The sequence below is a fragment of the Bos grunniens genome, chromosome 29 (assembly GCF_055505025.1).
Source record: "Bos grunniens cultivar Pamir isolate PY7600 chromosome 29, Bosgru_T2T1.0, whole genome shotgun sequence".
Classification (NCBI taxonomy): Eukaryota; Metazoa; Chordata; class Mammalia; order Artiodactyla; family Bovidae; genus Bos; species Bos grunniens.
In genome coordinates, this window is record NC_141193.1 from 43,053,133 (window position 1) to 43,080,596 (window position 27,464).

A 27,464-nucleotide genomic window follows, 5' to 3' on the forward strand; every position below is an offset into this window, starting at 1 on the left:
CAGGGGATTTAAAAATACGCCAAGTGCGAAATTCAAAAGTGATTCCCTGGTCCCCACCCTAGTTTCCACGGAGCATGTTATGACTCCATCTCACCAGCAGAGGGCAGGCTAGGACGGCCAGAGCATCCAAGTCCCGCGGACAAGACTTTAACCCCGCCCTGATGGATTTGTTTTTTTTTCTTTTCCCCCACAAAGGAGGAGAAAAAAGCACCAGAGCTAAAATGCTTTCCCAAATTATCCCACCTGTTTCTTAGAGAGTCGTCAATAGTACAGTTGCTTGTTAATAGGTAAAGGGTGGAAGTGTTTACAGGAATCAAGTTCCTTTCTCTATGTCCAGATTCTGAAACCTGTTGCCTAAGGAGTGGCATGGTTGATTAGCTGGTCCCAAGGAAAGAAAGCTGTGATCATATCTTTAATTTTAGAAACTGGAACTGAAGGGACCCTGACAATCATCGTTGGACTGAAGACTAGAAAAGTTTGGCTGACATTGTACAATAGATCAGGGGCTATGGTGGACACTCACCTAGCTGCTAAATGGTAGACAATCTAGATTGTATTATTTTTCTTTAAAGAGTGTGCAGTTTTATGCCAGCAGGCAGTTAAGTCACTCCCGGATGGTCTTGATTCGGTTGAGACGTGGTTTTGCATTTTGTTAGAATCCGTCTAGGGTTTCCCTCACTCCAGAATTTGATCCTTATTTCGAAAACATGGCCTTTTGATGTCTCAACTGAATTCCCTGGGTTTTCATGACATCACGTCTCTTGGAAGGGTTGAAAGCCCACATGTCCAAGCACTGTGTGCCCTCGGGAGTCGCTGCCCGGCTCTCAGTCCCTGGGGTACTCTTCTCTGCCAGGCCTTCCTGAGTCACCCTGCACACGTTAGCAAAGTGATATTCAGGCAAAGACCCTAGAGTCTCTCTGCGTGTTTCTGAAACTCCTTTTCTCCAGTGTCCTTGTCTCCAGGACCCTGCCCCCCAAATCCCAATCACCTCAGGAGCCTAAACACCGATATCTGTTTCCTCTACTTGGCAAGACTTCTGTTTCCTGTTTGGGCTTCCTCTGGCCAGCCAGACCCCTGTGGAGATTAAATGTGATAATGTGATAATTATGCAAAGCATTGAGCAAAGTAATAGAGTAAATCCTATATGGTGTGTTATTTTTGTTCTTTCTTTTGCAAATGTTTAAATGATGTTCAGAGAACGGAAAATAATGTGTAAATTTCCTGGGCCATGTGTAAAAAAACAGGAAATATCTTCCAAATATAAGTATCATTTTTCTGAGTTGTTTAAGGTTCTGGAAAATCAAGTGGTCCCGCAGGAACAATGGAGAGTTTGATGTCCATCCCACACGTAGCAGGCTCCTGACTCGAACGTTCTCTCACTTGTTATTGATAAACATGTCTGTACTTCATGCCCACTGTTCTACTCTCATTTAAGACTGTTCGGCTCCTCTGAGCGCTGAGACCAGTTTTATTCATGTTTGTCTCTCTTATGGACAGTGGCAGAGCACATTGTAGGTTCATTCAAATATTCTTAAAATTTTTTAATCAAATAAAAAAATTTTCACACAAGAAAATATAAACTGGCATTATGCACATACCCTGCCAAAGCAATATGCTGTAAAAGTGGCAATACAATTATCCCTTCTACTGGCTCCACTTAATACTGAACGCAAACTAAGCAGTGAGAAGGCCTGGGGAAATCGCGATCTGGTTTTCAACCCTAGCTTCCAGGTGTTTTCTAAATGAATGACCTTGAGTATTTATTCTTAATATTGAGAATATTAATATTTATAGAATTTTTCATTTCTTAATAATTTAAAGTCAAGGCTGTGGTTTTTCCAGTAGTCATGTATGGATGTGAGTTGGACTATAAAGAAAGCTGAGTGCAGAAGAATTGATGCTTTTGAACTGTGGTGTTGGAGAAGACTCTTGAGAGTCCCTTGGACTGCAAGGAGATCCAACCAGTCCATCCTAAAGGAGATCAGTCCTGGGTGTTCATTGGAAGGACTGATGCTAAAGCTGAAACTCCAATACTTTGGCCACCTGATACAAAGAGCTGACTCATTTGAGAAAAGACCCTGATGCTGGGAAAGATTGGGGGCAGGAGGAGAAGGGGACGACAGAGGATGAGATGGTTGGTTGGCATCACCGACTCGATGGACATGGGTTTGGGTGGGCTCCGGGAGTTGGTGATGGACAGGGAGGCCTGGCGTGCTGCAGTTCATGGGGTCACAAAGAGTTGGACGTGACTGAGCGACTGAACTGAACTGAACTGAATAATTTAAAGATATTAATAATTATTATTAATTAATATAACAATATTCTGAACTTCAGTTCCTTATCTGTAAGAAAGGAATAATGACTACTACCTCCTACTGTCTTTTGCGAAGATGATAAAGAAATAACACATTTAAAGTCTCTACCACAGATTCTTCACGGTGCATCGTGGAAATTCAATTCACATGATTCCATCGATTCAATCAACCATTAGTTAACTCTGGGTTTTTATGTTCCCCAGTAAGTTTGGCTAACATTACACAGTAGATCCGGGGCTAACGTGGACATTCACCTATGATATCGTCTGTCCAACCATCTCTTTTGGAGAACAGTTTTTCCCCAATTGCTTCTTTCATTCATGTGGGTTTCCTGTGTTATTCAAGGTTCCCTGAAAAGTAAGTTCTGAGATGAGATTAGAAGGGCAAGGCCTTGATTAGGGAAAAATGCCTATGAGGGAAAATGTGGAGGGAGACAGAGGGGGCTGGAAGGCCTTCTGGTCAGGCCGAGATGCAGGTCCAAACTTTGTGAAGAGGAGAATGGGGCGCGGTCGGGGGAGAAGCTGGCTGGGATAGTCTTGGGCTGCAGTACAGTGTTCAGCAAGTCTGATGGAGAATACTTGCACCAAAGTAACCCATCAGAGGGGTCTCATGTCTCCCAGAAACAGCCCATCACAGAATCCTGTCACGTCCAGTCACCACACAGTTATGGGACACCCAGTTAAATCTGAATTTCAGATAAACAATGAATTATTTGTGCATGCTCAGTCAGTCAGTCACGTCTGACTCTTTTGCGACCTCATGGCCTGCAGTCCACCAGGCTCTTCTGTCCATGGGATTTTCCAGGCAAGAATACTGGAGTGGGTTTCATTTCCTCTACCAGGGAATCTTCCCAACCCAGGGATCAAACCTGTGTCTCCTGCATTGACAGATGGATTCTTTACCACTGAGCCACCTGGGAAGCCCAATTTTTAGTATGTCCCAAATATTACATGGGCATCCTGTACTTTTATCTGCTAAATCTGGCTCCCCCAAGCTTGTGAGGACCTGGGCTCAGTGAGAACACGATGACGGATCTCAGCGTGCAGCCGCTGAGACCATGGCTCAATCACACTCCCACAAGGGATCTTTGAGGCACATGTTCATGGCTGCCGCAACACTCTAGGACCCTTCCAGCAGATTCTCTTTCTCCAACGCTAGTTTGAGTTGTGCTTTTATTGTCTGCAACCCAGAGAGTCCTGACTGATTGATGCAGTTATCAACTCACGTACAACAAACTACCCCCAACTCTGTGGTATAATACAGAAACCGTGTTATTATGCTGGTGAATTCCGTGGGTGGTGAGTTAGGATAGACTTTAGGGGCATAGCTTATCCCTGCTCCATAAGGTCTGAGGCCTCATCTGGGATGCAGATAGCAAAGGATGCACATGTGGATGAAGGACTGAGCCGTCCTGAGGCTTCTCCACTCATGGGTTTGGTATCCAGGATGGGGTGTCCTAAAGGCTGGGCTTAGCTGGAGCTGTAAGCCTTCACATGTCTTCACACGTGGCTTGAGTTCTTACAACACGGCTGCCTCAGGGCAGCTGGGGTTTTTAGCTGGTACTTTGGGTTCCGAGCATGATTATTTAGGTAAATAAGTCAGAAGCTGCATGGTTTTTTGTACCTTAGCCTCAGAATTCATGCAGCCTCAGCTGCTGCTGTATTCTACCTGTCAAGGCAGTCACAGCCACCCAGATACAAGGAGAAAGGACCTTGACCTCAGCTTTTAATGTGAAAGAATGTACAGTCATGTTTTTCACAGGCCACACTCATGAGCTGACCAAGCTGAGAATGTCATTTTTAAAAACCCACCTTCAGACCTTCCTTTGTAAGGAACTTTGGCTTATTCACAAAGTAAAATCTCAAGTACTTATTGAGTCAGTGGCATAACATTCTTTTCCAAATATCCATTCAGATCTTCCTTGGGAGCCCAGCAAGACTCTCCCTGCATTCTTCCTTGACTAGATCTTTGATTAAAAATGTAAGCAACTGCATGACACAGTGGGGACACCAGAACAAGAGTGTTTTCTCTGTAGACAGAGACCTTCAGCTCCATCAGTTATTCTCTGTCATTTGCTGTACAGCTATGGATAGAGGCTGCGACAGCTGTGAGGCTGTGCAGCAGGAGAATAAGAACAGCTCTTCTCATCGTCAAAGGTCTTGGGCAGATCAACTCTCATTCTCATGATCAAGTGTCTAAAGATTTTTGACAGCCTGGATATCAGTCATAGAGAGTTGATGGAGAAGCATTTCTTCACTGGGTGATGTGTGCACAGCTTCATAACTAAAAATGAAACGCTATGGGCTCCTTTAGAAAGCAGACGTGGTTTTAAATTCCTTCTTTTCCACTTCTCTCTTGGGCAAGACACTCCACTTCCCGGTCTCTGTTTCTTCCCTGAGAAACTGCATTGCAGATCGTAACTCTGAGCTCATATGAGGGTTATGATAGTACCTGTGAAATAAAGCAGCCAGAACACTGCAGAGTGGCTCCTGGGGTCTTAAGATGAACTGTGGATTAAAGCAGCATCAAATGCTTGCCATGCACTGAGCATCACATTAGAAATTTCAGGGGACACAGAAATTTCCTGTCACCAGCTACCATAGCTGGTTAAGGGGTGCCAGTTCTGGGCAGAGGGAACCAGACAATCGGAAACTGAGTCCCAGGTAAGGAGCTTTGTGTCAGCAGCTTCCTCCGGCTAGCCAGCACGTGCTCGGTGTACATCTGTTACAGTGGGGATCATAATAACAATCACCCCCTTCCTACCTCACAGGGTTATTTTGAATATTACTTAAGAGGGTAGATATTAAAGTGCTTTGTAAATGGTAAAATATCAAAGACTGGTCTTGCCTCGCAAGCAATGTGTCGCCCATGGATCATCAGAACTGGCATCACCTGGGAGCTTCTTAGAAAAGCGGACTCTCAGGCCTCATCCCAACCCTACTTAATTAGCACTGACAGTTTAACAAGACCCCCAGATGACTCCTCTGCGTGTTAGTGTGTGAAAGGCAGTGGTCTGTAAGAGTACACACTTTGATGAAATGAAAACAAGGCAGCTTCAAGGCAAGGCAACCAGTGGGCAACATGAAAGGATCTAGTAATAATTAAAAGCCCAGTTTCCAAGGGTATCAATTAGAAGAAAACCCACAGGGCTAGTTAATGGAAGAATTCCCAGAGGGCATGTGGTTTTGAACAAGTGGTTCAGTCTTATCACCCAAGAGCCTCTGTGGGAAGGAGTGGTATAATCTCCCTGCCCTGCCTGCATAGTTGAGCCTTGGCCAAACAATCGCTTTCCCACCTCAATCAAGGCACCTCGTGGTACTCTGGACTCACTGTGCCCACTGCAGCCAAGCCAAGATGGTCCCCCGTGGGTTGGTTCAAGACGGTGTGCAGTATAGGTATCTAGCTCTCCCGGTACTTCATTCACTCCCCGATTGTAACCTTATCCATTTTCCTCTGCTATCGGGGTTCAAGTGTCTCCTCCACAGTGCTGTGAGCTCCATGAGGTCAAGGACAGCATCTCTGTCTTCTCCCTGATTCCTAGCACAGTGCTGTAGGAAGCCTTAGCCAGGGGCTAATGAAGGAGAAGGTCCTCATTCTGCTGGGATCCAGGATGTGCCCCTTTCCCTCCTTACACGGCTTCAGTGCTTCTGATTCCCTTCCACATACGTGGGGTGCCATTGCCTTCTCCGATACTCATCTCAAAAAGTTCTAATTCTTTACCTGTGCTAAGGTTCTGGATTCATTTTAAACGCAGGTACTTTATGAACATACTTCTGCTCAGGCTACTGTATCCTTAAGTTCAGTTCAGTTCAGTCCAATCGCTCAGTTGTGTCCGACTCTTTGCGACCCCATGGACTGCAGCACACCACGCGTCCCTGTCCATCACCAACTCCAGGAGTTTACTCAAACTCATGTCCATTGAGTCTGTGATGCCATCCAACCATCTCATCCTCTGTCATCCCCTTCTCCTCATGCCTTCAATATTTCCCAGCATCAGGGTCTTTTCAAATGAGTCAGCTCTTCTCATGAGGTGGCCAAAGTACTGGAGTTTCAACTTCAGCATCAGTCCTTCCAATGAATATTCAGGACTGATCTCCTTTAGGATGGACTGGTTGGATCTCCTTGCAGTCCAAGGGACTCTCAAGAGTCTTCTCCAACATCACAGTCCAAAAGCATCAATTCTTTGGTATTCAGCTTTCTTTATACTCCAACTCTCACATCCATACATGACCACTGTATCCTTAATCATGTTGTTTTCAGGGTTTAGTTAAGAAAAAATACTCTATGTGTTTCAACAAGAGTCTAAATATGCAGTTTTTGATGACAAAATTGCTGGAAAATTGGAGTGCAAAAGGAGAAGGTGATGTTACTTACATGAGGAACTGCAAAAAAAAAAAAAAAAAGACCCTGCAAACGCCTCTAATGACTAATGCTGAGCATCTCTTCATGTGCTTGCTATTTGCTTATCGTAGGACAAATGTTTACTCAAATCCTTTGCCCATTTTTAAAACACGTCATTTGCCTTTATGTTGTTGAGTTCTAAGAGCTCTTCACATATTCTGGATTTGGGATATGGATTTATATTTCATATGTGATTTACAAATCTTTTCTTCCATTCTGTTGCTTGCCTTTTTACTTTCTTGATGCTGTCCTTTGAAACGCAAAAGTTTTTAATCTTGATGAAGTCCATTTTATCTGTTTATTTTTTCTGCAGGCGTTTTGGTGTCATATCTAAAACAACATTGCCTGATCTAAGAGCATAAGGATTTAAACCTCTGTTTTCATCTAAGACCTTTATAGTATACAACTCTTACATTTAGATCTTTGATCCATTTTGAATTAATTTTTGTATATGATGTGAGATCAGGCAAAAATGTTCAATTTCATTATTTTCATATGGATATCTAGTTGTCCCACCACCATTTGTGGAAAAGTCTATTTTCCTTCCACTAAATTATCTTGGCATCATTGTCAAAAATCAGTTTACCATAAAGGTTTATCTCTGGACTCTCAGTTCTGTTCCACTGATCTATGTCTGTCTTTGTGTCAGTACCATACTGTCCTGATTACTGTAGCCTTGTTCTGTTTTGAAATTGGGAAGTATGCCTTCTCTAAGTTATTTTTCAAGAAAAGAAAAAAAGTTGTTTTGTCTTACAAAACAACTTTTTGTATGAGTTTCAACAAACTTAAGTGCTTCTCCCGTGCTCACACTGCACTGTATCTACATTTCCAGTAAAGCAAATACTTTATAGTATTGTGCTCATTATGATGTTTGTGTTCTGATTAGAAGATCATTTCTTGAAGACAGGGCACATGTTTAATTTAGCTCTGTATTTCCAATGCTAGAATAAAATTTGGCCCAAACCAGGCCAAACGGATTTGGCCCAAATCAGTGATCAAATTTCCGGTGTTCCTACCATATACTATATAACAGCATTAAATTTCTTTCGCCATCGGTGACTCAAGAATGTTACCGACTTAACTACTTCATCTCAAGTACTTGACAGACAAATAGAGAAAGAATGCACGGAGACCTGAAACCTGTTCTGGCACTGTCACAGAATTCTGTTACAAACACCGTGAAACCCCCTGAGTCTAGTTCTGATTCTTATTCTACAAATTAGGGGTGACATCTGCTATTCATTTCCTGTGATGGTTCATTTCATGTGTCAACTTGGCTGGGCCATGGTCCCCAGATAATTGGTCTTCGTCCTCTGGACTGTTTTTTTGTATGTGAGTGTTTTTTGTATGTGATTAATATTTAAATCTGGACTTTGAGTAAAGTAGCTTGTCCTCCATAGTGTGAATGGGCCTAATCCTATCAGCTGAAAGCCTTAGTAGAATAACACAGACCCCTCCTGAACAAGGAGTGCAGCAGAAGACAGCCTTCAGACTTGGACCAAGACACGGATTCTTACCCGGGTCTCAGTCTGCTGGCCTACCATGCAGAGTTTGGACTCATCAGCCTCCATGATCATATGAGACAAAATTCCTCAAAATAAACTTCTCTCTTTATATGTATATATACATATAATAAGAGATACATATCTCTTATTGGGTCTGTTTCCTTGACGAATACATAAGAACGTTTTCCACCATTATGGAAAACAGAATGGAAGTTCCTTAAAAAACTAAAAATAGAACTACCATATGATCCAGCAATCCCACTTCTGGGCATAAAGCAGAAAAGACAAAAACTGTAATTGGAAAAGATACCTGCACCCAGATGTTTGCAGCAGCAGTATTTACAGTAACCAGGATATGAAGCAACCTGTCCATCAACAGATGAATGGATAGAGAAGATGTGGTATGCAGACACCATGGAATATTACTCAGCCACAAAAAAGAATGAAATATTGCCAGTTGCAACAACACAGAAGAACCTAGAGAATATCATCATACAAAGTTAAGCAGAAAGAGGAAGTGAAAGTGAAAGTCGCTCAGTCGCGTTCAACTCTTTGTGACCCCATAGACTATACAGTCTGTGGAATTCTGCAGGCCAGAATATTGGAGTGGGTAGCCTTTGCCTTCTCCAGGGGATCTTCCCAACCCAGGGATCAAACCCAGGTCTCCCGCATTGCAGAGTCTTTACCATGTGAACCACCAGAGAAGCCCAAGAATACTGGAGTGGGTAGCCTAGCCCTTCTCCAGAGGATCTTAGGCAGACAGAGAAAGATAAATATTATAAGATATCACATATATGTGAAATTTAAAAAAAATAACACAAATGAATTTATTTACAAAACAAGCAGACTCATGGACATAGAAAACAAGCTTATGGTTACCAAAGTGGGGGGAGGTATAAATTAGGAATTTGGGATTAACACATACACACTACTATATATAAAATAAGCAGCAAGGACCTACTGTATAGCACAGGGTACTTGTCTCAATATTTTCTAATAACCTATATGGAAAAAGAACCTGAAAAGAATTTTATGTATATTCACTGTGCTGTACATCTCAAACTAACACAGCATTATAAATCAACTATGATTCAATTTCAAAAAGAATCTTTTTCATTGGCATATACTTTAGCTCTATCCTGCTGCTAAGAGGTAGATTGTTTGGGGGAAGTGTTCAGAAAATGAGCCCACTGGCTCCTCTACAAGTAGAGCAGTGTATTCTTTTTGGCAGGATGACGGGTATGGGATATCTGGTGGATGATACTGATGACAATAGCTGCCCACGTTTATTGAGTACTTACTCTTTGACAGTGTTGTGCTAAGCATTTGTGTCATCAGTCTTTGTAATGGATGCTGTTGAGGGTGTCATCTCACAGTGACAACTCTCCAAACACAGTCCTCAGCTGCAAAGAGTCATACACCCTTTGGAGAGGGGATAAACTCCTCCCAATAAAGGGTCAACACAGGAGACCCCAGCTCCCTCCCTATATTTCAAGACAACTCTGCAGGGCCTCCCAGCTTCAGAGCGTCCTGCAAGAGTGGCTGGAGCCTGTAAGACTGTCCTGCAGCCCAGCTTCTCTGTCTGTCCAGACCTGCTTGCGTCTCGCTTACCCACAACTGTCAGTCCCCAATTTCCTGCCTGCGCATCCTCATCTCAGAACCTCCTCTCAAAGAACCTAACCTGCAGCAGTCCTCTTGTAAGGATTAAACGGAAGAGTCCACAAAAAGAGCTTTGACCGCGCCCCCTGACAGAGAGTAGGCATTCAAACAATGAAATTACTAATTGTTATTGGAGAATAGTTGGCCTACGACGTTGTCTTAGTTTATCCTGTACAGCAAAACGAACTAACACAGCATTGCAGACCAACTACACTCCAATAACAACTAATAATCCAAAAGAGATTATTTCAAAAAATTAATACAAAAAGAGGGGATATATGTATATGTATACATCCCCTCTTTTTTTGGATTTCCTTCCCATTTAGATCACCACAGAGCATTGAGTAGAGTCCCCTGAGCTATACAGTAGCTTTTCACCAGTTATTTACTTTATACATGGTTTCAATAGTATGCATGTGTCGATTTCAATCTCCCAGTTCATCCCACCACCTTTCCTCCTTGGTATCCTTATGTTTGATCTCTACATCTGTGTCTGTATTTCTGCTTTGGAATTAAGATCATGACCAACCTAGATAGCATATTCAAAAGCAGAGACATTACTTTGCCAACAAAGGTTCGTCTAGTCAAGGCTATGGTTTTTCCAGTGGTCATGTATGGATGTGAGAGTTGGACTGTGAAGAAAGCTGAGCACTGAAGAATTGATGCTTTTGAACTGTGGTGTTGGAGAAGACTCTTGAGAGTCCCTTGGATTGCAAGGATATCCAACCAGTCCTTTCTGAAGGAGATCAGCCCTGGGATTTCTTTGGAAGGAATGATGCTGAAGCTGAATCTCCAGTACTTTGGCTACCTCATGCGAAGAGTTGACTCATTGGAAAAGACTCTGATGCTGGGAGGGATTGGCGGCAGGAGGAGAAGGGGACGACAGAGGATGAGATGTCAGGATGGCATCACCGACTCAATGGACGTGAGTTTGAGTGATCTCTGGGAGTTGGTGATGGACAGGGAGGGCTGGCATGCTGCAATTCATGGGGTCACAAAGAGTCGGACATGACTGAGCAACTGAACTGAACTGAACTGATACAATTTTCTAGATTCCACTGCTGCTGCTGCTGCTGCTGCTGCTAAGTCACTTCAGTCACGTCCAACTCTGTGTGACCCCATAGACGGCAGCCCACCAGGCTCCCCTGTCCCTGTGATTCTCTAGGCAAGAACCCTGGAGTGGGTTGCCATTTCCTTCTCCAATGCATGAAAGTGAAAAGTGAAAGTGAAGTCATTCAGTTGTGTCCAACTTTTTGTGACCCCATGGACTGCAGCCTGCCAGGCCCCTCCATCCATGGGATTTTCCAGGCAAGAGTACTGGAGTGGGGTGCCATTGCCTCCTCTACTAAATTCCACATATATGCACTAATTAGTTTTTCTCTTTCTGACTTATTTCACTCTGTATGACAGGCTCTAGGTCCATCCATATCTCTACAAATGACCCAGCTTCATTCTCTTACATGGCTGAGTGATAGTCCATTGTGTATATGCCACATCTTCTTTATCCATTCCTTTAAAACAATGAGATTATTATTAACCACCCCAAAAATGTAGGTACTGTCCCTACCCTGCACTTTACAGATGAAGACACTGAACTTCAGAGAGGTTAAATTACTCAACCAAGATTAAAATTAAAATTAAAGATGTATTTCAAATCCAGGTATGACTGTCTTCAAAACTCTGCTCATTCAAGCTTCCTTATTTTTCCCATTTCCCCCAAGAGTCAATGAAGTCTCAGAGTGACTAAGCCAGTGAGAGGTAGGTCACACAACAACCCTGCCTGCCTCAGAAACAAGTCTGGCCCCTGAGTGACTAAGTCTCACTTCTCTTAACAAATCCTTACACAATGTCCTTTAAAAAATAGGATACTTGGTCTTTCACTCAACTTATGTTCATCAAACTGAGTTGCTTTCAGTAGTTATAAACTTTTATGACTTTTTTCTGGTTATTACTGACAATATGCTTTTCCTTCAGTGCCTTGGTGGTTAAACTCGCATGTCACTATCTATCTGGCCTCTTAGTAGAATGCGATCATTTGCATAATCTGTTCCTTGTACAGTGTTTATTTCCTGGACCAGCTTTGGATTAATTATAATGCCTGTATTTAATGTTCTTATGGGTACTGTTCTAAAATCATTTTTAAGTCAGTTATTAAAAACAATAGATGACATAAAAATGGTTGTTCTTGTATTTTTTTATGAAAAATCTCATTTAAAATTCCCAAGTTCTAACTCAAGGACAGAAATTAATTTTGTGGATTGAAGTTGGGGATAATTTATGGACTCTAACAAAGATAAATAAAACATTATTATTTTTCCTAAAAAACAATCTGTGTTTATCCTTATTAGGCTATCCTGCCCTTTTGGGGGGCTTCCCAGGTGGTGCTAGTGGTAAAGAACTCACCTGCCAATGCAGGAGACATAAGAGATGAGGGTTCGATCCCTGGGTCGGGAAGATCCCCTGGAGGAAGGCAAGGCAACCCACTCTAGTGTTCTTGCCTGAAGTATCCCAGGGACAGAGGACCTTGGAAGACTACAGTCCTTGGGGTTACAAAGGGCCTGATCTGACTAAAGTGACTTAGCACTGCCTTCTTTCAAACAGCCATTCTAGAGACTATATCCAAATGCAAGATCTGGAGGAAGGTATACGGCAGGTGGAGACTGCGTTGTGCAAGCAGAGTACAAAACAAGCCCGCATTGGCAGTGAACTGCAAGTAAGCGGCGAGTTGGAAACCACCAGCGAAGACGGGAAACAAAGCAGAGTGGATGAAAAACAGGAAAAACAAAAGAACAGAAACATGAAAGTCCTGCCCGAACTTCTGGGGCTGTTCCAGGAGGAAGGTTTCACTGCATCCAGAGCCAAATATGAGGGAACAGGTAAGAATGTTCAAGACATCTTCCCTGCAAAGGACTTGGAACACAACTTTATAGAAGCACCTAAAAAAGGTCAAAGATCCTAGACACTCACTGTAAACAAACAAACAAACAAAACAAAACAAAAAATCCTGAACCAGGAATCAAATGTAATCCTCCACATGATATTTACTGGACACTCCACTTCATGGTCTCTGTCTTTGAGGAGCTCGCAGTCCACCATACTAGGAGTGGAGACGGCAGTGGAAAGGACGTTTTCAGTGTAACAACTAACTGTTGCACAAAAGAGATAAAAGACTGAAGCCACTAGAAAGACTGAGGCTGCTATAGAACGTGTGGTTAATCCTGCCCAGGAAAATCCTGGAAGGCTCCACAGAGGAGATGACATTTGAACAGGACCTTGAAGAATAATAGGAGCCAAGGAGAATTTTGAGAGACTAGACTATCTTCTAGCGGGGAAAAACAGACACATGCTTTTCCTTGCTTCCCTCCAGCATGTGGAGGGCACTCCGCGAGGAGTGATCCCTGCGTCGTCTTGCGGTGGATCAGGAGCACTTGGTATTTTCCATATTTCAACACCTGGGGCAATCTCTATAGATTCAAGCACTTCACCCTTTGAGAAGCTTGTCACGGGGTAAAAGAAATGGTCCTTTGAGTTCACATGTCATAAAACCCCGAGAAGCAGCCTGCGTGTGGGGAAGGCAGCTTAGGTTCAGTGGAGCTACACAGAGGAAACAGATGTTCTGCTGTGTCAGACAGACTGGGGGCCAGTCCTGAGAGGTTGCTGAGAGATGGCTCCCTTGCTTCCACGTTCTTTTCCCCCTGAGATGAAAAGGAGAGCCCCATCTCTGAGCCCTGGTGGCGTTTATGTCTAGGTCACAGGAATTCTATCCTCAGGCTCCGACACTGGCCATGAAGCTAGATGGCAGCTTCATGCTGATGGCACGGTACCCACCAGGAGCTCTGTACCCAGAGGATCCAACTGCACTGCTTCAGAAGGAAGTTTTATCTTTCCCGATACTGCTGAACAGATGGCAGCTTTGCACTTGGGAAACATTTGTCGCCAGGATGAAGTCATGTCTTTTAGCAGTTATGGTCTCATTATTTTTAATGAATATTGATGCCATGCTCCGATGTGTCTTAGAAAGAGCTTGTAACTCCTGGTGGGGATCGCATCTGGTCCTGATCCCTGGGAAGGAACATTTTAAGGAATTCAGAGGAAATGGAAATAATGCTTTCAGCCCATCTCTGTTAATAACTAGCTGTGGTTAAGTGGCCTTTGACAAGTCCTTCAGTTACTCAGACTAGCTCAGTGTAGGGAGTGGGCACCACGGGAGGGGTGGATGTCAGTTCTCAGGCACCGTGAGCTCCTCCCTTACTGTTGAAACTGGGGCACTTGGACACCTAGCGATCAGGGTGTTTTGGGGGCCTATTCCACTTGGAACTTGGGGAACCAACTGAAGAGCCAGGCAGCTTCACCTGTCACTCTGAGACTTATCTATCAGATACATTAAACCCTGGACATGACCCTCTGGTGACAGAAATCTCCCTCCCTCTTTGACTCTGTCTCTGACATGCCAGGGTTCTGCCCCTTAGAATCATCTGGAGAGATTTTTTTTTTTTTAAATACCAATGTCAAGGACCCCACCCCAGATATTCAGATTCAGGTCTCAGGTGGGGCCTGAGAAATGCTCTCTTATTTTACAAACTCCCCGGATGAATCTCATGGGCAGCTAATGTTGAAAAGCCTTGCCCTGGAATCTCATACCTTTGTATAAAGCATACTTTTATCCAGTTTCATGCCAGATATCAAGTTTTATTCAGCTTTATGCCAGAACAAAAATTTTTACATCAGTTGTTGAGAACACCAGCAACAAAAACTATTATTGATAATTGCTTAAAGCGTACTTGGCTAGCAATTTACAGTTTACTATCCTTAAAATGGCCTCAGGCTCAGGGAGGTAAAATAGCCCACCGGGAATAAGCAGGTCTCTGCCGCAGAACTTGGTCTAAAACACCCAGGTTTTCTAATTATTTGAGCTCAACCCCTCTCACTATTTCACCCTGGCTCCTAAATTACCAAGCCTGTTTTCAGTTATCAGACTATTTGAGGCCCGTGAGACATTTACAGCTGGCCCTCCACCACCAGACTGAATTGAAACGTTGAGGTAATTATCTGAGTAATTCAGGCAATGCCGTTTATTTTTCCTGAATTACCTGGATAATTACCTCAAGCCTAATAAGATGGAAAGAAGCCAGAGCCACATTCTGATGGTTTTATTGCCCCCTCAACAATGCATTCTTATTTTAAAGGTCCTGATTTGAAGAAATAAGCTGTGGAAACATGGGTCCTCCTCATTTGCCACAGGATACCCCGTTAATCATCTGGGGAAGATGGCGGTTGGCTCAGGAACACAGTCATCCTGTTCTCCAAGTCTCTGGGAGTCGCCTCAGCTAATGAGGTGACAGAGAGGAAGGCTTCTGGGGGCTGGTGTTTCTGCTTTTCTACTTGAGCTTTGCCACATTTCCCTCTGAAACAGTGTCACTCAACACTCTGCACCAGCTCCTTGTTTGCTGGGGCCGGACCTGGCCTGACTGACTAAATGGAGCTCGTCATCCGCGTGGCAAGGCCTCACCTTTCACTTCAAGGCTCGTGGCTAGAAGCCAGAGGGCTCCTTCCAGCTAAAGGGACAGGAACCCCCTGCTTCTGCCGCTGCCACTGTCGACCCTGTTAAGACGACCAAAGGTGTCACAGGAAGAAGTGTCCACCCCATTTCCTCAGGAGGGTTCCTCCTCCTGGTGCCTGGTCGTCTTTCTGGAACCTTGCTTCATCAGTCACTCCCTCTCCTTCCTCTCTCTTCAAGCTTTGCTCTCCATTGGCTCCTTCCGTTGTGCCTATGGCAGCACTAAGACTCCTCCACCTTGTAAGCAGAAAGCAAGGAAGCCAATGAGATTGGGAGGAAGCAAGCCATAGCCAGAAGCCGGCAGAGTGACAGTACTGGGAGATGGGAAAAAGAAAACGGGAGCCAGAAGAATGGAGTCAGGTCAGAGCAGACTGAGCGATAACACGGAAGCCAAGGGAGATGTGAGTTTCCAAAGAAACATGACTTGGTGGAGAAGTAAGTGTGGGTCTGGAATTGAATCCTGACTCCTTCACTTTCTGGCTGCATGATAATCTTTAAAACAGTGATGTTATTAAAGCTCACTCCCAAGGTGTCATGAGAGTGAAGCAATTCATTGCATAGAAAATTACCTAGAGAGATTTTATGCTAATTATTACTGTTATTATTGCAAATGGGAAGGGCTGACCAACAAGATTAAATGCTTCTCTGAAATCAGACTGGAAGAGGTAGTCATGGTTTTCTAATCTTATCATCTAAACTTTTTATTATAAACCCATTCCCATGATACGAAAAACATTTTATAAATGGTCAAGAATATTCATTCATATATACATATATTATATACATGCATGCTTGGTCACTCAATCATGTTCGGCTCTTTGCAACCTCATGGGCAGGCTCCTCTGTCCATGAGATTTTCCAGGCAAGAATACTGGAGTGGGTAGCCATTCCCTTCTCCAGGGGATCTTCCCAACCCAGGGATCAAACCCAGGTCTTCTGCTTTGCAGGCAGATTCTTCACCGTCTTAGCCATGATGCTTTCATATGGATGAGATAAAATGGCTCACCATCACCATAGCCACATTCTGGAAGAGGGCACATGGACAAATTATACCCCTTATCTTTAAGGATATAACCTGGAAGTTGCACCCACCACTTCAAATCATGTTCTGTTGGCCAGACCTTACCTATGTGCCCATTCCTTGCTTCAAGGGAGGCTGGCCAATGCAGGCTTTATTCCATGTGGCCAGGATCATGGTTTTAAGGACCAGTAAATATGAAAGGGTGGCAGGGTGGACAATGAAGGGCTTCCTTGGTGGCTCAGTGGTAAAAGAGTCCATCTGCAATATGGAGACATGGGTTCAACCTGGGTCGTGAAGACCCCCTGGAGAAGGAAATGGCAACCCACTGCAGTATTCTTTGGAAAATCCCAGGGACAGAGGAGCCTTGTGGGCTACAGTCCACGGGGTAACAAAGAGTCAGACATGACAGAGACTAAACAACAACAACAAGTAACAATGAAATGAAGAGAGAACACCTTGATTACTCTTTTGGGAAGTTTGCCAATGAAGAGAAGGAGAAGGAGACTAGGAACAGGAAAGTCAGGCTGAAAGAAGGAGAAGCTAACCTTCACTGGTCGTTTTGAACTTGAAAGCTCACAGTACAAATGCCATCCATGTAACCTTGCCTAATCCCCGGACTAATAATCTCATTCTCCCCATTAACTCCCATATCGCTTGACATATCCCCCTCTGCCTCATCACTGACTAGTTTACGCATGTGTCTCATCTCCCCTATAGCCTCTAAGCATCTCATTTATCTTTCTAACCCTTACCGCTTCTAGTATGATGCCTTGCCCAAAGCTGACATCTTTCTCATGTATCACCTTCCTCCCTATTGGTCTTGCTTTAGTCGGAAGCACAAGAAAGAGTCTAGTGTTTCCCTTCCCCTTTCAACAGCGTAGAGAGTTGACAGTGCTCTTTGAACAGTACTCTTTCCATCTTGCGCTCAGAATGAATGCAGAAAATGATTGGTCACAGACCCCAGGGATGGGAGCACCGTTGCTCAGGAGCGACAAGTTGCTAACATGCAGAAAGAATGGGTGATGGTTCCTGCTTCTCACGATGCATGTTTGTTAATAATTTTGTCAGGCAGGTTATAGAATTTATAAATCTGTACAAGATCATAAAACTGGTTATGACTTTTTTTTTTAAAAAAAGAAGCAAGACTTCAGATCCTGAGTTTGAAAATCATGGCTTTAAATCAGATTTTGTTCTGATATACAGGAACACACAAGATTTAATTAAAGAGTTAAATATCTCTCCTACCCAAGACAGTCTAGCATATTGGAAAATATTTTGAATACTATGAACAAAGGTACAAATCCTGGTCCTAGTGTTATGATCTTGGGAAAGTCACTTAATTTGTCTGGGCATCTACTTTCTCACCCATTAAATGGGGTTAAAAAAACTCATCTTGCACAGTTATTGTGACATATAAGGCTATCGTGTGAAAGCGTTAGTTGCTCAGTCATGTCCGATGCTTTGCAACCCCACAGACTTTAGCCTGCCTGGCTCCTCTGTCCACAGAATTCTCCAATCCCATCATTAGAAAAGACACTGATGCTGATAAAAGCCAACTCATTGCAAAAGACCCTGATGCTGGGAAAGGCTGAGGGCAGGGGGAGAAGGGGGTGACAGAGGATGAGATGGTTGGATGGCATCGCCAACTCAGTGACATGAGTTTGAGCAAACTCTGGGAAATGGTGAAGGTCAGGGAAGCCTGGCATGCTCTAATCCATGGGGGAACAGAGTCAGATACAATTCAGCAACTGAACAACAACAACAAAGGCTGCTGTGACATATAAGGCCAATGTCTGTCATAAATTCTATGCATTTATTATTTTTTAACACTAAACTGAGAGTATTTGGATTTTGGGCTCCACTCATCATTTTCAACCAAATTTATGATATTATTATGAAGACATAATTACAGTTAGTAGAAGAAAAGTCACACTTATGTCAGTGATAAGCTATTTACAAAGATGAATTAATAAATGCCTCTCCTTAGTCCATCAATCATTTCAGGCAAATTATTGGGAAGAGCCACAATAATTCGTATAACACAACTAACAGTTTATCTTTCTGTTAAGTGGGTAAGGTGGGGAGGTGGTAACTGGTTTCTGGTAGTAGCTCTATAGCTTTTAAATTCTATCTTTGTTTCTTACTTTGGCTAAAGGATCTTTTAGGCTTTTTAAAACTTCAAATAAGTCTCAGAGACCCCAATTAAAACTACTGATTAAGTTTGTACAGAAAACCTTTTTTCTAATCACCATGTTCGCTTTCATAGTTTAAACAGGGCCACCAAAAATGTATGTTTAGAAAAATTCATGAAAGGATGTACTTATTCAAATTGCTTGCCATGTTTAGAAGCATAGATTTCTTGGTTGTAAATTTTTGTGTATTTCCCTCATTCCACGGTTTAAATTGACATGGAGAATCAATAAAATAGCAATCATTAAAAAAAAAGAGGAAAAAAATCTTTTTTCTAAATGCAGTTATAAAGCAAATGTTTCAGAATGGCTATAAGCGATGGTATTTTAATAATTTTGTTGAGCCTTAAGGTATAGTATCAAATTCTGCTCATTCCTTCCAGTGGGGGAGAAAACTGGAGAAGGCAGAGGGAAATTGCTTACTTGCCTCCCCGCCATTCTTTAATAAGGCACTGACCCTTGTCAAAGAAAACACATATACGCAGGCACACAAACAAGGACCCCCATTTACCTTATTTTCAAATTTAAATGATGGGATCCGGTCATTCATCTTTGTCACAATCCACCAAACAGTTTTGCAAGAGTATGTTTCATAAACAAGCTCTCCTTTCAGCATCAGCCAGGAAGGTTAAGGTTTAGATCCTGCGTGATAGAAACCCTTTTTGTAATTCTCCCCCAAACATCTGTTCAGTCGCTCATCAACATCTGTCACCCATTTCTAGGCTCAGCCCAGACAAAGCTATGTTTTTCTAACACACTCCATTCCAAATTGTTACCAAGTGATTCCTACTCAGACTAATCTTACACAGGGATTGAGAAGATGTCTTATTGGATCAAATTCGTCTTCTGCTAATGGAGCATCTACCCTGCAGTCTTGGCAAAAGCCCAATGGCTCGGAGGAAGGGAAATTCCTCATAACATGCTAACACTTTTCTGACTCAGATTGTTACACTGAGAACTTTTCATTTTCTTCAGTGCTTCAGGGTTAGCACACATTACCGTATACCTGTGTGTATCTTTAACTTACCCGATTCAAGGCCCAGAGGGTTTGCTTTGTAAAGTAACTGAAGTAAGAAGATAAAAAATGTTTTCTGGGCTTCCCTGGTGGTTCGGTGGTAAAGACTCTGCCTGCCAAATGCAAGAGACATTGGCAACACATCAGTCAAATCCAGGTTCTATCCCTAGGTCAGGAAGATCCCCTGGAGAAGGAAATGGCAACCCACTTCAGTTTTGTTGCTTGGGAAGCCCCATAGAAAGTGGAGCCTGGTGGGCTACAGTCGATGGGGTCGCAAAAGAGTCAGACACGACTTAGCGACTGAACAACAACAACAACATGTTTTCTAATACTTGACCCAATTGTTTGTGTGAAAAGACAAGAAACGTTGGCTAATTTGAAGGACATCACAGGTAAAAGCGAGCAGAAAGACCTGAACTGAGATCTTGGAAATGTCACCTCTGAGGCAAGTAACCTTGGTGGCTTTAGTTAATGATCCTGAGACCTCAAATACCTAATGAGAAAAATGCATACCTTATAGGATTACAGAGTGAAAATTGTACATGTACATTGCATGTAAGGTGCTTGACATTGTGACCGGCATATAGTAAACAACTCAGTCAGGGATAACTCTTGCTATCACCACCATCATGATGATCATCATTGAAGCAGAAAGACACCAGGAAGGCTTTACCTTCCTCTTTTGCTCCCAGCCTCCCTTTTCCCTTTCTGTTCAGCCAGCATTTACTGAGGGCCTCTTATGAGCTCAAATATGTGCCAAATATGAATCTGGTAAATTCCTTGTCCTCAAGGAGCTGTCTCCTTAGTAGTGGAGATACATAAACCCACATTCTACTCAAATCAGACACTGATAAATGCTATAAAATTATAAGTAAAGCTCTTCTCAGAATATTTGAAGATGTTTTAATACCAAATCTCTGTTTTTTCTTATTAGAAGACTTTAACTGGGGCTCATCTTACATGGTAAATTAGGAATTTAAACCCCAGGGCAGAACTTTCATTTCAATGGGAACCTACTGGTTATAATTTAGGTCAATGTTTATAATGTCAATAGTGCAATGAGGAGGAAGAGAAGGGTTTTCACCTCTGTTTCCATGTACATTAAAAATGATAATGAAGAAGGCCCCCAGACTGAACCAAAGAGAGCACCTCAAGTATTCTTTTTTATTTTCTTCATGAAGCTGAATATAAGAAAAGATTTGAAGCTGCCATGACTCATTAAGGCCAATTTGACTGACATGGGTACCAAATATTAATGTTTAGATTTTAGAGATAAGAGTCCCACAGACTCCGCTTTCTATTGTTTCACAGGGAAGAGTCCCTTTGGGAATTCTGTGCCAATGGTCGCTAAGGGCCCCTTTTGCACACTATCCGGGGAAAGAGCAAATGGCACTGAGCGCCCTTCAGATGGATATCCCTCTGCTGCTGTTCCTTCACAGGTCCCTGTCCTAGAGGCCCAGGTCTTGTGTGGGAGACAAGTGTGTCACACAGAGGACATGACTCCATGTGCTGAGATGAGCAGAAAGAAGCTGAATTCCTCAGCAGAGGGGGCAGCAGCCAACAGAGACCTTCCAGGAAGAGGAACCTGCTTCCAGGGAGGGGTCAGGGCCCCTGGTCAGGGGTTAGTCTGGGGAGGGCCAGGTGCAGAACCCAGGTGGGGAGTGGAGTGACTGAGACTGGGAGAAATGGGCCAGAGGCAGTTCTCGAAGGAGAACTCGCACTTTGTATTCACCAAGACACCCGCTAGAAATGAGTGAGATCCAAGGCCCATTCTAGAGGTCCCTCTATGGGCCATGAAGACCACCTGTCCTCATGGAAGTTTCACAGGGCATGAATTCCCAGGCTTTATCAACCAATGTCATGTAACTTCCCTCCTTCAGCAGACTGATAAATTGTTATGTTATGTAACATCTCTGAACTTGCATTTCCTTCGCTGTAAATGGGGAAAACAACACCCACCTCTCCCAGCATCCAGGAACGTGTATGTACCTTGTCTGGTGGTAACAGGCACGCATCTATTCATTTCTTGGAGGCCAAGAGTTATTCACCAGGAAGTGATAAGGAAACAAACCCAGGTATGCGGACCATACATGTCACACACGTTTCAGGGCTTCACTCCACTTCCGGGCACACCTGGCAGGCAGAGGACACCCGGGAGCCCGGCTGAGCAGCCACCAATTTTACACGTGAAACTGGGGGGCATTTGCCTCCCACCCTTCAACTCCCACCAACCTCAACAAATCCTGGCTCTGCTGACTCCTCTCCCAGCCCAGTCCCCACCGATGGGGAGCTGACAGAGGACAACCAAGTCAAGGAAAAAAATATGACTGCAGGGAGGGGAAAGTCACGACAAGTGACACTAAAAAGACTGGATTTTTTCAAGATGTTTTCACTTGTCTTTAAAAAAAAAAAATTACAAAGGCAAATCAGATAACCAAAGAATGCGTGGTCTGTGAGGGAGAAAAGTAGGAAATTGAGTTACAAAAGGAAAGGGGCTGACTAAACACCACTTTGAAAACAGAGATGTCTCTAAATCAACAGGCCCCAAGGACATGTTTCCTGAGGTGCTCATAGACGAATATATTCCTTTCACTGAAAATCGACTTAAGACGAATCCTGTTCTTAAGTTGGGGACAGCTTTAAAACCTGATTTATGGTTTCCCACTCAAAGCCTTCCTGGGCTGCCACTGCAGACACTTTATACTTTGTTGCAGGGTCTGGAAGCCACATTCTGCCTCCTAGGCAGGACCCCTTGGTAGGGGAGGCAGGTGGAGAAGGCAGTCTCTATGTGCCCAGGATACCCCTGGCTTTTATGCCCCCCTTGCCATAGAGCTTGGAAAAGCACCTGACCCATGGTGCAGGTAAGTCAGGCACACAATGATAATGACTCAAGCTGTGTCATGTGCTTCTTAAATGTTTATCTGATCCGTTCTATGGGGCTTCCCAGGTGGCGCTAGTGGTAAAGAACCCGCCTGCCAACGCAGGAGACTTAAGAGACGCAGGTTCTATCCCTGGGTGGGGAATGGCAACCCACTCCAGTATTCCTGCCTAGAGAATTCCATGGACAGAGGAGCCTGGCGGGCTATAGTCCATGGGTTCGCAGAATTCCCAGATATTTCACAAGGTAAACAGATTACCCTTTTTCCCTGCTCACGGCCCTTCTGTGACTTCCCTGTCACCAGAATGAAACTCACACTCTTTGCCAGGGGCTTCAAGGCCCCGCGGGGTCTGGGTCTGAACCACCCAGATGTGCTCCATTTGTACTGCTCTTTGCCACCATGACTACGCCATGGCTGTATTTGCCTGTGGACCCGTTTGTAGGCGATGCTCTCTTCTTTCCGGCTTACAGTCTACACAAGTTCCCTCTGCCTGGAATTTCTTCTCTGAACTCTTTGGCAGACTAGTGCCCACTCCTTCAAATCTCAGCATTATTGGACTTCACTGGCAGTCCAGTGGTTAAGATTCCACACTTCCAATACAAGAGACATAAGTTCGATTCCTGGCTGGGAAACTAAGATTCTGCAGGCCTGTGTAGGCCCCCCACCCCCGTCCCTCAAAAAAGGTCTCAGCATTATTATCTCTTTCTTAAAGAGGCCTTCCTTGCCTCTCAATCCGATTAGGTCTGCCTCTTTTTACACTCACGATAGCCCAGTCTCTTCCTTAATAGCAATTAACTAAACGTTGTGGAGTTATTTGTCTAATGTTTGTCACTGCATCCCTGACAGATGAGGACATCGACTATATCTATTTTACAGGTATTATATGCCATGAATGGGCTTCCCAGGTGGCGCTACTGGTAAAGAACCCTCCTGCCAATGCAGGAGATGTGAGAGTTGGGGACTAGATCCCTGGGTTGGGAAGATCCCCTGGAGGAGAGCCTGGCAACTCATTCTAGTGTTCTTGGAGAACACTAGTGTTCATGGAGAATCCCATGAACACAGGAGCCTGGTGGACTATAGCCCATAGGGTCTCAAAGAGTCAGATATGACTGAAGTGATTCGGTACGCAGCACAGCTCCTGACTCAGCCTGGTGTGTGACAAACAGTTGGAGAATCAATAAAAGGCTGCCTTGAAGAGAACTACAAAATCGTCTGCTCCTGCAGCTGAGAAAGGGTATAGGTGGCTTCTGACCTAAATCAGCTCACAACCAAATATCAAATTATTAAAAGTGCTTGTTGTCAAATTGAATTAAAGGCAAAATGGTAGGTTGGCAGACCATCTTCTCCTTCCAGCCAAGGAACTGCAGTCAAGGGAGGTCACCGGTCTGAAAAGTTAGGAAGAACTTTGAGAAAAATAAGAGCCATTTTCTAAAACCAGAAAACCCGTAAACACAAGTTTCCTGGAGAACTGGTCACTCAGGTGACCCCATGGACTGTAGCCCGCCAGGCTCCTACGTCCATGGGATTCCCCAGGCAAGAATACTGGAGTGGGTAGCCTTTCCCTTCTCCAGGCGATCTTTCTGACCCAGGGATTGAACCTGGGTCTCTTGCACTGCAGACAGATTCTTTACTGTCTAAAGAAAAGGGAAGTCCAACTCTAAAACCAGGAAGCCCCTAAACACAAGTCTCCTGGAGAGCTGGTCACTCAGGTACCCAGCCACACGGTCACCTGTGTAAATGCCAAAATGTCAGAACGTGCAGCTGATACTGGAAAGAGAAGCAGTGGTAGAACCCGGGCCCCAAAGATCCTTGCCCACATGGTACAGGATCTGCCCGTGTTAATCAGAGAAGCCTAGCTGTTCCCATAACTAAAGGCAACTTCCAGGCATTCCTTTGGTTTTCCACTGATTATAAAATATTATTATAAAGGCATAGCATGTCAAGGCATATCATTTATGAAAACCAGGACTCTTTCAGAGAAAAGCAGATAAAGAGAGAAGCCATGACTCATGTCTGTCTCTCTCTACTGAACTGGGACTGGGGCTCCCTTTCCAGGCCGGAAACGGGATGTTCCTGGTCTTTGTTTACCCAGAGCCCAGAGCAGTGCTGAGCACAGAGGAGATCATCCGTTAAGGTTTACCGAACCTATACATGAATAACAGACGGACAAGAGTGTGTCTACACAATTCGTGGAGCTTTGTCTTTCACTGACATGAAGTTGCCCCTCCTAAAAAGGTGCTGTACTTTGTCGGGATGTCTCTGGTGGTTCAACTCCAGACTCAATGGACATGAGTTTGAGTAAACTCTGGGGGATGGTGAAGGACGAGGGAAGCCTGGCTGCTGCTGTCCGTGGGCTGCAAAGAGCTGGACACGACTGAGCGACTGAACAACAACATCTGGTGGTCCAATGGCTAAGACTCCAAGTTCCCAGTGCAGGGGGCCTGGGTTCGATTCCTGGACAGGGAACTAGATTCCACATGCCACAACTAAGGCCCGGTGTGGCCAAATAAAGAAAGAAACATTAAAAAGAAGAAAATGTTATACCTTTAACCTGACCCACCTGTGGCCAGACCCCATGGAGGCATACTCCACAGTCCTGGAATCCCTCTCTGTCTGCTCCCAACTTTTCCTCCTCTGTTTAGACTCAGCCTGTGTCCTGACTTTGACACTATCTCTCAGTTGAGGTCTCCTCTCCCTTGGCACAGGCATTTGTACTCAATTTTCCACTTTCTAACAACTGTGCTGCTACTGCTGCTGCTGCTAAGTCGCTTCAGTCGTGTCCAACTCTGTGCGACCCTATTGACGGCAGCCCACCAGGCTCCCCCGTCCCTGGGATTCTCCAGGCAAGAACACTGGAGTGGGTTGCCGTTTCCTTCTCCAATGCATGAAAGTGAAAAGTGAAAGGGAAGTTGCTCAGTCGCGTCCGACTCCTAGCGGCCCCATGGACTGCAGCCCACCAGGCCCTTCCATACATGGGATGTTCCAGGCAAGAGTACTGGAGTGGGGTGTCATTGCCTTCTCCGTTTAACAACAGTAGCTTTATCTAATTCCCATCTGTGGCTACTTGGATGAGAGTCTTCATCCAACCTCTCAGCCACTTCAGATCCACCTACCTCCCCTCAGCCCACAACCTCTGTGAAATTTTAAAGAAATTAGACAAGCTGGCTAGCTGCCAGGTAGGCAGGGAACAGGCCTGGTGTCATCTGCCCAGCTACTAAACTACCTCTAGAAGTGAAAGACCAAGGAGAAAAGATTAGTGCAAGTGATGCCACTACCTATTTTTTTTTTTCCTAGAAAGACAGTAAAGAAAACAACCCAAAACAAAACACCAAGGCACAGATTGGTGCTTATTCTTTTCCGACCTTAGCTAATTCCAAACTGTTTCTCTCACCCAAGCCTGAGTTGGACATTTCTTCCCCTCCCCCCAAGGATGAAAGACGTATGTAAGTGTTGTTAAGTGCCTGGACTGTGGCTTCTGGGATAGTAGTGTGGTTACTCTGGGTCTACTTCTGAGTTGAGTGAGCAAGTCATGTAATCATTTCAAGCTTCAGTTTCTGTGTTGTCAAGACATGGAAGATAACAGCTCAGAGGAAGACTACTCACTGAGGTGTCTGGGCGCTCACCCCGCTGGATGAATGGTACTTCAAAAGTTTAGGTATTTCATCTTCCAAACAGCTCTTCCTGCTATCATTTGACCCGGCTCCAGAATCTTTTCGATGTTTCTCCTCCCCTTCCACTTCCTCCTTCTTGCCCCTTCTCCTCCTCTCTCTGTTCTCATCTATTATATGGATTAAGAGACAACTGTCTAATGTCAATTTGCACAATCAGGTAAGAAAACCTAAAAGAAGCGCCATCTGCCAAAATACAAACAAAAAGCAATCATCTCAGCTTCTCTTTCACCAGGTAACTGCGATCACCTGTCCTCATTCACCCCATCTGTGTTTCGTGGACTGAGCTCCCAATCGTTCCCACGCCAGCCACATGCACCACTACCATACCCAGTGGTTTCTCAATTATTGTAATTTTCATGCATAGTCTTTTAAAATATTCTTGTAACAAGTAGTTGCCATTGGTGTTTAGTAAATCATTTTTAAATATATTTCTATAGGGAAATATATTTTCTTATTGTGATAAGAACATGACATGAGATATACCTTCTTAACTAGTTTTAAGAGTACAATATAGTATTGTTAGGGCCTTCTCAGGATGCCCAGTGATAAAGAATCTGCCTACCAATGCAGGAGACGTGGGTTCAATCCCTGAGTCAGGAAGATTCCCTGGAAGGACATGGCACCCCTCTCCAGTATTCTTGCCTGGGAAATCCCATAGACGGAGGAGCCTGCAGGCTACAGTCCATGGGGTCACAAAAGAGCTGGACATGACTTAAAAACTCAACAACAACAAATAGTATTTTTTTAACAACAGGTATGGAGGAGCCTGGTGGGCTGCAGTCCATGGGTCAGAAGAGAGGGACACGACTGAGCGACTATCACACACACACACACTGTGTTGTAGAGCAGGTCTCTAGAACTAATTCATCTGACACAACTGAAACCCTGTGTCTGCTGAACAGTTACACCCCAGCTCCGCCTGCCTTCAGCCCCTGACAACCACCACTCTACTCTCTCCTTATGGGCTTGGCTGTTTTAGATCTTTCATGTAAGGGAAATCATGCAGTCCTTCTGTGACTGTTTATTTTACTTAGTATAACGTCCTCAGTCTCATCCATGTTGTCAAATGTGGCAAGACTTCCATATTTTAAAGGCTAATATCCCACTGTGTGTACACACAATATTTACTTTATCCATTCATCCATCAATGAACACTTAGATTGTTTCCACAGTTTGACTGTTGTGCGTGATGTTGCAATGAGCATAAGCATGCCAGTATCTCTTTGAGATCCTGATTTCAGTTCTTTTGAAT

At 44.0% G+C, this 27,464-nt stretch overlaps 1 long non-coding RNA gene across 5 annotated transcripts; it reads right to left on the bottom strand.

The window, feature by feature from the left end:
- Nucleotides 1-394: 394 nt before the first annotated feature.
- On the bottom strand, nucleotides 395-26,472 carry LOC147342558 (uncharacterized). 5 transcript variants are annotated; one of them, XR_015157919.1, is made up of 4 exons: nucleotides 26,145-26,472; nucleotides 19,675-19,775; nucleotides 19,159-19,289; nucleotides 395-1,074 (listed from the first exon to the last, which is right to left on the bottom strand). It is a non-coding gene; the product is annotated as an uncharacterized LOC147342558 (long non-coding RNA). The 5 variants fall into 5 exon arrangements; XR_015157916.1 differs by lacking the exon at nucleotides 395-1,074 and adding an exon at nucleotides 12,304-13,942; XR_015157917.1 differs by lacking the exon at nucleotides 395-1,074 and adding an exon at nucleotides 15,553-15,674.
- Between the last annotated feature and the right edge of the window lie 992 nt (nucleotides 26,473-27,464).